The sequence below is a fragment of the Triturus cristatus genome, chromosome 3_1 (genome assembly GCF_964204655.1).
Source record: "Triturus cristatus chromosome 3_1, aTriCri1.1, whole genome shotgun sequence".
Classification (NCBI taxonomy): Eukaryota; Metazoa; Chordata; class Amphibia; order Caudata; family Salamandridae; genus Triturus; species Triturus cristatus.
In genome coordinates, this window is record NC_140583.1 from 879,047,324 (window position 1) to 879,059,706 (window position 12,383).

A 12,383-nucleotide genomic window follows, 5' to 3' on the forward strand; every position below is an offset into this window, starting at 1 on the left:
CTCTGGCTCTCCTATCGACCAGAGCGACCGTACACTCCCGAGTAGGGCTCAGCCCATATGAGATTGTGTTCGGTCGCCCTGCAAATATTTGGGGAGTCCCGAGACCTAGGGCTTTTGATAGTCTTGAATATCCAATGTTGATCGATTATTTGTATGATTTGACCACTAAACTACGATTAATTCATCAACAGGTCTTTGAAGCTCTACCGGCGCAGACAGAGGGTCCTGGACATCAGCTCCGGCCAGGTGACTGGGTAGTCACCCGCAATTTCGGTCGGAAGCGTAATCTGGAGCCAAGATTTGTTGGACCCCACTTAGTCCTATTGACGACGAGGACAGCGGTACGACTGGAGGGCCGGAAACATTGGGTCCACGCCAGTCATACAAAGAAGGTACCGATCCCCTTACCAACTGACGGTTGGGTGAGAACTGGGATTGCGGCCGAAGAGACTGAGACCCCTTCGCGTTTTGTGCCCTTCAGCGACGCTCAACTTGTGGAGGATTCGTCATTGCCAGATCCACAAGTGGAGTCATCAGTAGCAGAAAACCCAAGGTCCGACTCGTCATCTGCTTCATTGAACACTGCTGCGCCGTCTGAACAATTGTTCGTAGAGCAAACTCAACCTGGAAGAAATCGATACTTTCTTCGTTCAAGGACTTCAAGGACTAATAAAAATTGATAGTATAGTGGTTTTGACGTTACCAATGTTATGAACAATTATATCCTTTCTTTTTGAGTTTTTCCGCGTTTTCCACTGCTAAAGAGACTTGTAACAAATTTGAACCTCGTCATCTGGGTTACCGTAGGGCCGTGCGGGCACTTCTTTCTGTTTAGCAGGTTTCTGACGTTAGGTTGGTTACTTTTGTCGATTCCTGGGAATTCCTGGGGATTGATAATCGCTGCTCAGAACGAAGTGTGTCAAGAACGTCACGGACGGTTTGTAGAGGATGGCATTCTCTAAGCTGGTGGAAGAAGAAAGGGTATTGGCACAGAGATCAGAGTTATTGAGGGTTGCACGAACAAAATGTTTTCTGTTACAGGTGTTTTGGTTATTCCTAACTGTATCTATGTTATTGGTGGGCGGAGTGTATTTTGGGGTATCGCAATTCATGCCTTCTGTTTCGCCTACCTTTTCTCCTAACCTGAGTTCCCTCACTACTGTTTCCCCACATTCTTTTCATCCTTTGCCTCAACACGAACAGGCTAGACGTGCGGAATTCAGGAATAATTCTTTTGTTCAACTCCTACATCAGCATCAGTTAGTGGTGAATACTACAAATTGTTGGGTATGTGGGTTAATGCCACACACCATGGATAGGGGTATTCCGTACTTGGTCCTTCCGTACAGTTCCCAGGGTTCAGCTCGAGCATTTCAAACCATGTTCCGTAGTGCACTAGACTCCTACCCCAGTCGAGAGCCACGATCTGTCAAGTCTGGTCCTGGTCCATACTACAAGCCTCTGGCGATAGCCATAGCGGATCTGGATAGAGATGTTTTCGATCCATCACTCATTCCAGACGAAGAAGTGCAGGCTTATAAGGATCTGAGTGAGGCTGAGTATGGTACGTCAATGGGAGATAGACAGTTGAAGAGCTCACCCCCGATATGGATTGTACCGCACCTTGGTAATTTCTGCTTGCAAGGTTTGGGTCGAAATCCGAGAGCACAACTTGGGAACAGTGCTTGCACTGAAACGTATGTCCTACCGATGCTCTCTTCCCCTGTTTTTCTGACCGCCAAGGGCACCTATTTTGTGTGTTATGAGCGCGCATATACATGGTTACCCCGCGACTTCTCGGGTACCTGTTATATTGCGAATCTCTTACCTCCGACCTTCACAGTTGCTTCGGACTATCACAAAACCAGAGTCGTGAGAGGCGTAATTAGCAAAGAGGATACTGCTGGTCAAGAAGCAGGAGACTTCTTTAAGGGTTTCCTGCCGTTTTGGGGACCTATGGTCAATAGTAGGAACCTAAGACAGTTGACCCGTGTGGTGGAATCAACTGCTAATATTACTGCAAACGCCCTTGGTAATCTAACAGCGGAACTACAGGCGGATAGACTCATGACGTTACAGAACCGTATGGTCCTAGACGTTGTTCTTGCAGATCGAGGGTGTGTGTGTAAAATTATCCATTCTAGTTGTTGCGTTTTCATCCCTGACAATGCTCCGACTGTATATCAAGCCATCTCGAAGTTGCATAAGATTTCCGAGTCCATACATGTGGACGAAGGTAATTGGACGCTTCTAGGATGGTTTTGGGGCCTGATGTCAACTTGGGGTTGGAGTATTCTGATGATCGTAGGGGCTGTTGTAGCGTTTCTGTTCACGTGTTGTCTTTGTGTGCAGTGTGGTCCTGCCTTATGTGGCCTATGTGCTGCGACGTGTATAAGGCGGCCATCTGTTACCAAGGAGACATTGATGGATAGAATGATGTTTCAGCAGCATCTGAACGATCTGATGAATATCGATATAGATTCCGATCTAGACTAGTGCTTGCCTACATGAGGGCAAAAGGAGCGTCTGAGGTTCCGTATGAGACGGGACGGCACTTTTTGAGTGGTGACGAATATGGACGAGTGTGGTATCTATGAACCGCAAACGACGAGTATAGTGGGCGTGCGAAGTTTCGCTGTGCAACCTTGTACGGTTCGTCTCATTTTTGTGTTTGTTCATTTCGAACCCTCGGGTTCCATTTTAGACACAGCGTCCATTTTGTTTCTTGCCCTCAAGTAGCCAGCGAACGGGTTTTTGTCCGCTTCGTGACCCTGGGACTTCCAAGATAGTACGAAGGACACGTGTTTCTTTGAGGTGACTTTACGATGAGGGAAATGACACGAGTAAGGCAGATGGCCCCGCTCGAGGCTCATCTTGCCGCTCCGGTCTATTGTCTCAGTCACGCATACATTAGACACGAGGCCTTTGATCCCTATCGAGTTTCCTTTATTACCCTAACACTCTTTCCTAACCTGTTGTGCATCCTTGCCCTTTCCTCGCATTCTGTTCTTCGTCCTTCCTTAATGTGTTTATGGTTAAGAAGAAATGTGTTTATTGCGGAGGGGATATGTTTTTACAGTTGGGAACCGGCAAGGACTGTTGTAATTATGTTCCGGCCTCCTGAAACATGAATGCGACCCTTTTGAAGTTTATTGTGGGAACCGAGTTGAATCTTTGTTCACTATGTTGTGCTATGGCAAAAACGTGTATAAAAGGAGCGACCCACTTCTACGAAATTGAAGCAGTCTCCGAGAACCTACACGCTGTGTACTTCTTGTGACCTCTGTATCCCTGCAGTAAATAAACGCTGATCTCTGACGTCGCTGGAAGTGTCCCGTGTCTCTGTGTTTTGTACGCCAGAACAGGTAACCCACGAAGGTTTCAGGTGTTGTCCCCTGGCACCGCTGGGTCTTAAGAAAACCCAGTCCTTCAACTTCAGCAACGCAGGGCTGCACCATATTTACAAGAATATGGTGCAGCCCTGCGTTTCCCCTGCGCTGGCGCTACACTCAACAGGGGAAGATTGTTTATGTACAGGAAGGTCCCCCTTCCTGCAGATACAAAATCTTGAAATGTCGTTTTGTCACTTCTATGTGTGCTGCTTGATGCAGCACATATGGAAGTTACAAAATGTCATTTTTTTTTTTAAAGGTTGTTCCTGAACATAGACATAAGTTATAAAGGTGATGCTAGAAATTTGTGAAGCTGTGGATTCGAGTATGCATATGTGTATGTATGCATATGAGTAAAAATTCCCATCATCAACCTCAAGAGGTTAGTTTCATCATCTGGGAATGGAGGACTTGAAAGAGTACCATCTTCTACTTGGCAATTTGTAGATCTTGGTCTCTTATATGTCCCAACCAGTGGCTGGTGTATTGGTTGTTGTTGGATGATGGGAAAGTATGATAGTTGCAGTGCTCGTGAAATGTGATAGTGGGAGGGTGCTCGATAAAAATTGTCTAACAAGGCACTAAACGCATTTTATTAGATCGCTACCTTGTTGGCAATGTATAAAAACAGTGCTATAACAGTTTTAATAATATAATAACTGTGATGGAAAAAAGGGGTCTACATGTTTCTGCTAACGGGTGGAATTCACCCAAGCATTCGTCAGGACCAATTTAGCTACTGCAAAGGTGAAACAGTGCTCGAGTGAGCAGTAAAGTGAATAATACAACCTGGACCCAATCGAAGGGCCTTTGAGACTCTGTAGGAAGTAATTTTACTCCGTTAACCTACAGAGATGAAAACACAAAAAAGAGAGAGAGAAAACACAGCATGGCAAAAAACCTTTTAAAAAGTGATATTGTCAAGGTCAACGTTACAGCATTCAGTACATTTATCTGGTATGCAAATACTCTTAAATGTATTAAGACTGTGATAAGTCTGTAACAAGGTGAAAAGGGTAGAGTTTATGGCACTTACCCAATAAGTTGTGGGTGTGCACCTCACCTCACCTGGCTACTGCTCAGGTTACGGGAGGCCCCGCTCTGTAGAAAAATCAGAGGGTTCACAAGTGTTATTGCTCAGAATTTGGGCATGTTTAAACCGCTGGCGCTCGCTCCGCGAAATGCCAAAAAACGTCTAAACTCACATGATGTCATTCGTATGCTACATAATGATAAAAATCCCTACGGACTAGCCTAAGTGGTCGCTATGGTAACAATTAAAGCGAGAAACTCCGTCTGCAGCGATATAGTAAAGCAAAGCTTAGCATCTACCAAAGTGCCCGGAGAGCACGATCTGAGGTAGCGATATGCACGCTTTGTAACAGTAAACACCATAGCGACCACTTAGGCTAGTCCGTAGGGATTTTTATCATTATGTAGCATACGAATGACATCATGTGAGTTTAGACGTTTTTTGGCATTTCGCGGAGCGAGCGCCAGCGGTTTAAACATGCCCAAATTCTGAGCAATAACACTTGTGAACCCTCTGATTTTTCTACAGAGCGGGGCCTCCCGTAACCTGAGCAGTAGCCAGGTGAGGTGAGGTGCACACCCACAACTTATTGGGTAAGTGCCATAAACTCTACCCTTTTCACCTTGTTACAGACTTATCACAGTCTTAATACATTTAAGAGTATTTGCATACCAGATAAATGTACTGAATGCTGTAACGTTGACCTTGACAATATCACTTTTTAAAAGGTTTTTTGCCATGCTGTGTTTTCTCTCTCTCTTTTTTGTGTTTTCATCTCTGTAGGTTAACGGAGTAAAATTACTTCCTACAGAGTCTCAAAGGCCCTTCGATTGGGTCCAGGTTGTATTATTCACTTTACTGCTCACTCGAGCACTGTTTCACCTTTGCAGTAGCTAAATTGGTCCTGACGAATGCTTGGGTGAATTCCACCCGTTAGCAGAAACATGTAGACCCCTTTTTTCCATCACAGTTATTATATTATTAAAACTGTTATAGCACTGTTTTTATACATTGCCAACAAGGTAGCGATCTAATAAAATGCGTTTAGTGCCTTGTTAGACAATTTTTATCGAGCACCCTCCCACTATCACATTTCACGAGCACTGCAACTATCATACTTTCCCATCATCCAACAACAACCAATACACCAGCCACTGGTTGGGACATATAAGAGACCAAGATCTACAAATTGCCAAGTAGAAGATGGTACTCTTTCAAGTCCTCCATTCCCAGATGATGAAACTAACCTCTTGAGGTTGATGATGGGAATTTTTACTCATATGCATACATACACATATGCATACTCGAATCCACAGCTTCACAAATTTCTAGCATCACCTTTATAACTTATGTCTAGGTCTTCAATTGTATGAGACTCATAGTTGTTCTAGTATGTTATATTGTTGATTAGGGGATGTCACAACTATTAGAGTCTTTAAACTTTTTCCCTTTGACCCCCACTCTTTTTCGAGATATTATAAGACTGTTCCTGAACATAAACAATCCAATGCATTTTGCAAAGACGAGGAGAAATGAAGCATTTCTCCTTGTTTCGCCAAGTCAAGACCAGGTTTTCCCTGGTTTTAATTTTGGTGCTGCCTCCCAATTACGCTGCCCTTGTAAATGGGGGGCTGCGTCAAAATCAATGGGTGTTGCAGGGGAAACGCCCACCGCAACACCCACTGCCCACCCCTTTCACACTAAGCATTGGGTGAAAGGGGGTCTTATTTACAAGGCAGCGTTAAGCCACGTTAAGTGGCTTAACGCTGCCTTGCAAATAAGGCGAAGCCCCTATCGCCGCGGGAACATCTCAAAAAGTGATGTTCCCATGGTGATAGGGGCTTGTAAATATGCACCTAAAATCATTAGTAAGTTGAGTATTTGTTTTGTGTGCACGTGTGTTAATGTTTTTTGAATTACTGTTTTAATGTTTGAAATTTAAATCCTACAAATTGCTTGGGGGTCCCCAGCTTCCAGTGGTGACTCAATGGGGGGTCCTCAGGAGTCAAAAGTTTGGGAACCACTGATCTAGAAGACAAACTACATGTATTGTTTTTCTGCCCAGCGTATCGAAAATCAAGGAACTACTGGTTGCTACCAGTATGCAGGAACTTAGGAATTGCACAATGTTTTTATGCTTTTAGTATTTTAAAAACTGGCACGGAGGGGCACATTGTTTTTGCAGTTTCTAGGTTTTTGTTAGCAATGTGGACGATACGCTCTCGCTTGCTTAAAAATGAATTTTAAAGGGACTTGGTGCCTTGAAGGATTGATTGCCTCCAGTTCTACCCAGTATGAATGTTTTTACTTGATGTTTGTCTTATCTTAATGATTGTATTATTTTTATTGCAATATGTTTTGTATTCTTTTATGACAAATTGTCGAAATAAAGATTCAAGAAAGAAAGATTGAACTTGACCTGAGCGCTTAGGAACCTTGATCAACGAAAGGTGCCTGCAGAACCTCCATAAATCGGGCTAACACAGTGAAGAAATGCCTAATTTTGGACTTTTCTGATCATTCCACTGCAGGTGAACGGTACATCTAAACTGAACGTTTTGAATGTCAGAAACTCCACAGGGCCAAGGCTCTTTTGGAAGAGTAGGTCTGACACTTTAGAAGAACAAAACGTAGGGTTAGTGATAACTCGCAAAGATAACTCTAAAGATAAACATATTTATATGTGTGTGTCCGTGCGTGTGTGTGTATATATATATGTATATGTATATATATATATATATATATATATATATATATATATATATATATTACCTACTGGCGGTCGCCAGTAGGTAGTTATAGTTAGGACCACGTTTCCATAGGAAAACCTCAACATTCTATTTTGAATAACTTTGGCGCCGGTCGACGAATCCTCGCAAATTTCTCAAAATAGGTGGGGCGCTACGCTCCGCTCCTACCCTGAAAGTCTCGGGGGGATCCGTCAAGCGGGGGCTGAGATAAAAGGGGGGTCCCAAAACGCGTTTTTCCCATGCATTTTTCCATAGGACCTTTAGAACGAGCTACAGCCCGAACGGCTGAACAGAATTACTCAAAATTTGGCAGAGAGGTAGTCCCTAGGTCAAGGAAGTGCCTTTTGTAGGTTTGGTGTAAATCTGTTCAGTAGATTCTGAGAAAATAGCCTTTAAATCAATATATATATCTGAGCCCGCTTACGGTACGCTTACCGTACGCTTACGGTAAGCGTACGGTGGCGTGCGCGAGCGCGATTCTGATTGGCTCTTAGATCTTAGTAAACATTCGAATCGGCCGAAACCAGGAAGCGGCGGCCGCCATTTTGTGTATTTCACTCTGAAAAAAAAGAGTGAAAACAAGGAAAGGGGGCAATGAGGAGAGTTACAGACCCCCTAACATTTGTAAGGGGGTCAAAGAAGGACAGAAAAGTACAAAAAAAACATTTATTGATTTTAAAAAAAATCACGGGGTACGCGTACGGTAAGCTTACGGTAAGCGTACGGTAGAAAAAAAAAAAAAAAAAAATGAAAATCAGATTTAAGTGTTTAGATATTAGGGGGCTCTAAAAAGAGCCGTTGTGTTTATGAAATGATTTTTTAGTGGTACCTACAAGTAAGTACCGATGCAGAGTCTAAGGTTCAAGAGGAAGACTCTGTTCCCTTCATCATTGAAGTGCACACCATCTCCTCTATAAATGTCTTGCATGTCATAACGCAAGTTGTTGTGGTAAATGGCACCCATACCATAGTCACGGAGGAAAGCAGAAACAGATTTGTTGACGTGCTTTCTTGCTTTGTCATCGCACCGCGTGCCCACCGCGCGTGCACGGCACTAACTGCGTAAAGTGGGCGCACGGTGCGCGAAGCGCACCGTGCGCGCACGGAACGAACTGCGTTAAGTGGGCGCGCACGCCACGAATGGCGTAAAGTAACTTAGCATTTAAAAAACCGTACAAATTCACTGAAAAAAACATAGGTTTCACACACGTTATAGTTAGGAATTAGCATTTAAAAAACCTTGCAAATTCACTGAAAAAACCATAGGTTTCACACATGTTATAGTTAGCGGAAATTTTACTGATAAAAAACCAATGAAATTCCCCCGTTATAGTTAGTGCAGGCAACTATAACTCACGCGACCGCAATCTTCTGCTGATGACATATGTGTCTTTATGAAAAAAAAATATTTGTAATATATGTATAGCTAAAAATGTATGGAAGAAGACATGGGCAAATAAGTGTCTAAATACAGTATTAGCATCAGCAGAGGATTGCGGTCGCGTGAGTTATAGTTGCCTGCACTAACTATAACGGGGGAATTTCATTGGTTTTTTATCAGTAAAATTTCCGCTAACTATAACATGTGTGAAACCTATGGTTTTTTCAGTGAATTTGCAAGGTTTTTTAAATGCTAATTCCTAACTATAACGTGTGTGAAACCTATGGTTTTTTCAGTGAATATATATATATATATCCATATGAAGGAGCTCAAAGCTTGAAAGAGCCTCACGCAGCGTGTTTGCTTTCCCTTTTTATTGGCGGACTGCGGGGTAATAACACAGCTAGTTTCAGCACAATACGCCCATTATCGCCATACGCGTTTCAGGAGCCTCGTCCCTTGTTCACTGGCTAGGCATCATATATATATAAATAAGTAGCTCTGCTCGTGAATTCCCTGGATTTACATGAACAGACATGGACTCCAACTGACTTGTGCTAATAGTTTATTTTCAACAATCCGCCATTAACTAATGCCATGGAAAATCAGGTGTTAGAATGTTAAAACAAGGGAAAATACTTTTATTTCTCCAAGCACACATAGAAAAAGCAAAAACTTAGAGAAATAAAAGTATTTCTCCTCGTTTCGCCATTCTTACGCCTGCTTTTCCATGCCGTTAGTTTTTGGTGCTGCCTCAGATTTAAAGATCCTTGTAAATATGGGGCAGCGGCAAAAAGTAATGGGTGTTGCTGTGGAATGCCCACAGCAGAACCCATGGCATGCCCCTTTCATGCAGATCCCTAAGTGAAAGGATACCATATTTGCAATGTGGTGTTAAGCCACAAAAAGTGGCTTAACATCACTTTGGAAATATGGAGCAGGGCATTGTGCCACAGGAACATCATTAAAAATGACATTCCTGTGGTGCAATGCCCTTGTACATATGCCCCTGTGTGTTTTTATTGGTCTTTGTGCATTGGTAGTTGGTGGGAAGGAGTTTTTGAGTGAAATAAAATGTTTAATTGTGTGTTCTCAGAGAAGTATTTAGGCAAAACACTTTAAGACTTTGCCGGATGCAGAGCGTTCCCTACTTTGAGACTTATAATTTCTGTTCTCTTTTTTTTCTTTACATTTTTTATTGAGCAGAGTACATAAACACATAAACTACATATTTTGATTAAAATAGTTATAAAAACCATTTTATACAAAAAATACGATAGCTTCTTCTTTCCATGATAAAATTTAAGAAAAAATATGGCTGTAACAGCTAATAACATCATCAACCTGAAATAGCAATGTGCAAAACATACAATAAAGTGCAGCAGCAAGGAAAGTGCTAGTGCTTCTAAGGTGCAATAACGAAGAAAGTGCTAGTGCTTTTTTATCACAATAATTATTGCAACTTCAACATCAGTATTGAATGTTAATAACCCTCCTTTAGCTTTTCTAAATTATTAAAAAACTTTCCAATTTCTTTCAAATTTCCTAGTGGCTCCAACCCGTCTTGCGTAAGCTTCTTTGAAATTTCGTGTCCTTTTCATTTTATTAATTCACTTCAAATGAGAGGGAACCTCACTAGATTTCCAAATCTGAAGAATCAAAGAATGGGCTACAGTACAAGAAATAAACAAAGAAACTTTTTCTGCCTCTGTTAACATAATTCTGTCTCTACATAGTCCAAACAGAGCAGCCTCGGCCTCGAGCGGAACTCTCTTCCCAATTGCCTGCTCTATATCTACAAAAATTGCCTCCCAAAAGGGCTTCAATCGTGGACATGCAAAAAAAATGTGATGCCATCCACCTTCCCCATCAGCCTGGCAGCGAAAACACATATTTTCAGCTTCCGGGAATCTTTTTTCCAAAGCTGACGGAGTTAAATAGGAGAGCCAACGCGATAAGAAGGCCATCCTTTTAAAATTCGCTGCGCGTATGGATTTACTTCCTAGGTGGCATAAGGCTTCCCAATCATTAAGGGAAAAAATACATTGTGTCTCACGAACTATATTAGCCAAATGGCTCTCTATCAAGGGTACTTGGCCCTGGCGATGTAACAACCGGTACCAATTCCCTACACCACTCACTTTGGCCCCGTAGAGAGCTACCACAAGTTCATTTGGAACATCAAAAAAGCCACTAGTATTTTTTTTTTTAAATGAACAATTTGCAGATATTCAAAAAAGACAGTTTCCTGAGGCTCCCAGCCCTTGCCAATACCTCTTGCCAAGAGATCACCCTATTTTGACTTTCTCGAAACTGGAGACCAAGACTAGTACATTCTCCCAATCTTAAATATTGCAGACCGGAGGTGCCCGTCTTTTTAAAAAAGGACTGAAGTCTAAAAGAATAATCTTTTAAAGTCTTGTATCTTGTTCTCTTGGGAAGTTTGGAGGTTTTTAAAAACACTTGAGTTTGAGAACCAATTTCTTGCGTCATTTTATCAATAAAGTAGCTATCTCTAGTACATTAAGATCCCATCAAGCCAACCACCAAATCTATAAATGCGGCCTCGTAATAGGTTCTTAAATGAGGCAAAGCTAAACCCCCTTGTGCAGTAGGTAGTTGCACCACAGTCAGTTTAACCCTAGATACCTTCTTGCCCCAGACAAATTCTCTGAACAAAGTTTTTATTTCTTTAAAAAAAAGACAAATTTTTCTTAATTGGGACATTAATAAAAAGAAAAATAAGCAACGGAAGTATGGACATTTTAATTAATGAAACTCTATCCACTAACGATAGGGGGAGTAAAAGCCATTGTTCCGGAAGTCTCTTAAGTTTTTCTTTAATTCTTAAATAATTCAATTTAAACAATTGTTGGTATTGATTAGACACAAATATCCCGAGATATCTAACTAGATCTATCTTAGCGGCTTGTGCCGTCAAGCAAGTTGGAAGAAAATTTAAATCTGTATTGAGGGCAAGAACTTCAGTTTTGTTAGAATTTATTTTATAGCCGCCAATTAACTCAAAATTCCTAAATTCCCTTAAAATCATTTCAAGATTGTCTTTGTCGGGCATCAAATATAAAATAATATCGTCCGCAAAAAGTTTCAACTTTGCCATGCCAGAGATAGGGGATTGAATTGCTGCATTATTTCGCATTTTAATTACCAATGGCTCTATAAAAAAAGTAAAAAGAAATGGCGAAAGCGGACAACCCTGTCTTGTCCCACGGTTTATTTTTATACTTCCTGCTCGTTTTGAATTTATTGTTACCAGAGCTGTGGCCCCCTGATAGATGTTAGCTATCATATCAATAACTTGAAAGGGAAAGCCAAATTGACCGAGGGCGAAAAACAGAGTTCTTCAATTAACCAAGTCAAAAGCTTTCTCAGCATCACCCATTAAAATACATGCCGGAATAAGATTGGTATTAAAATAGTCCAAGGCATGTATTAAAAACTTGGTGTGGGCCGCCATAGATCTACCTGCTATAAAACCAGTCTGGTCTCTATGAATTGTTTCTTGGGAGGCAAATAAAAAACGCTCAGCCCATACTTTCATAAAAATCTTATAATCCGAATTCAAAAGACTGATGGGCCTGTAGGAATTAACATCTATAGGATCTTTATCTTATTTATCAAAGGAAACAATTATCACCTCTTTAAAAATTGCGGGAACCGAACCACCCTTTTTAATGTAATTAAATAGTTTTTTCAGGGGTGAAATTAATCAATTAAAACTTTATAAAACTCGATGGGGAAACCATCCTGCCCACATGCTTTTGCCCCAGCTGTTGCTTTAATGGATGCCAGAATCTCGGCGGGTT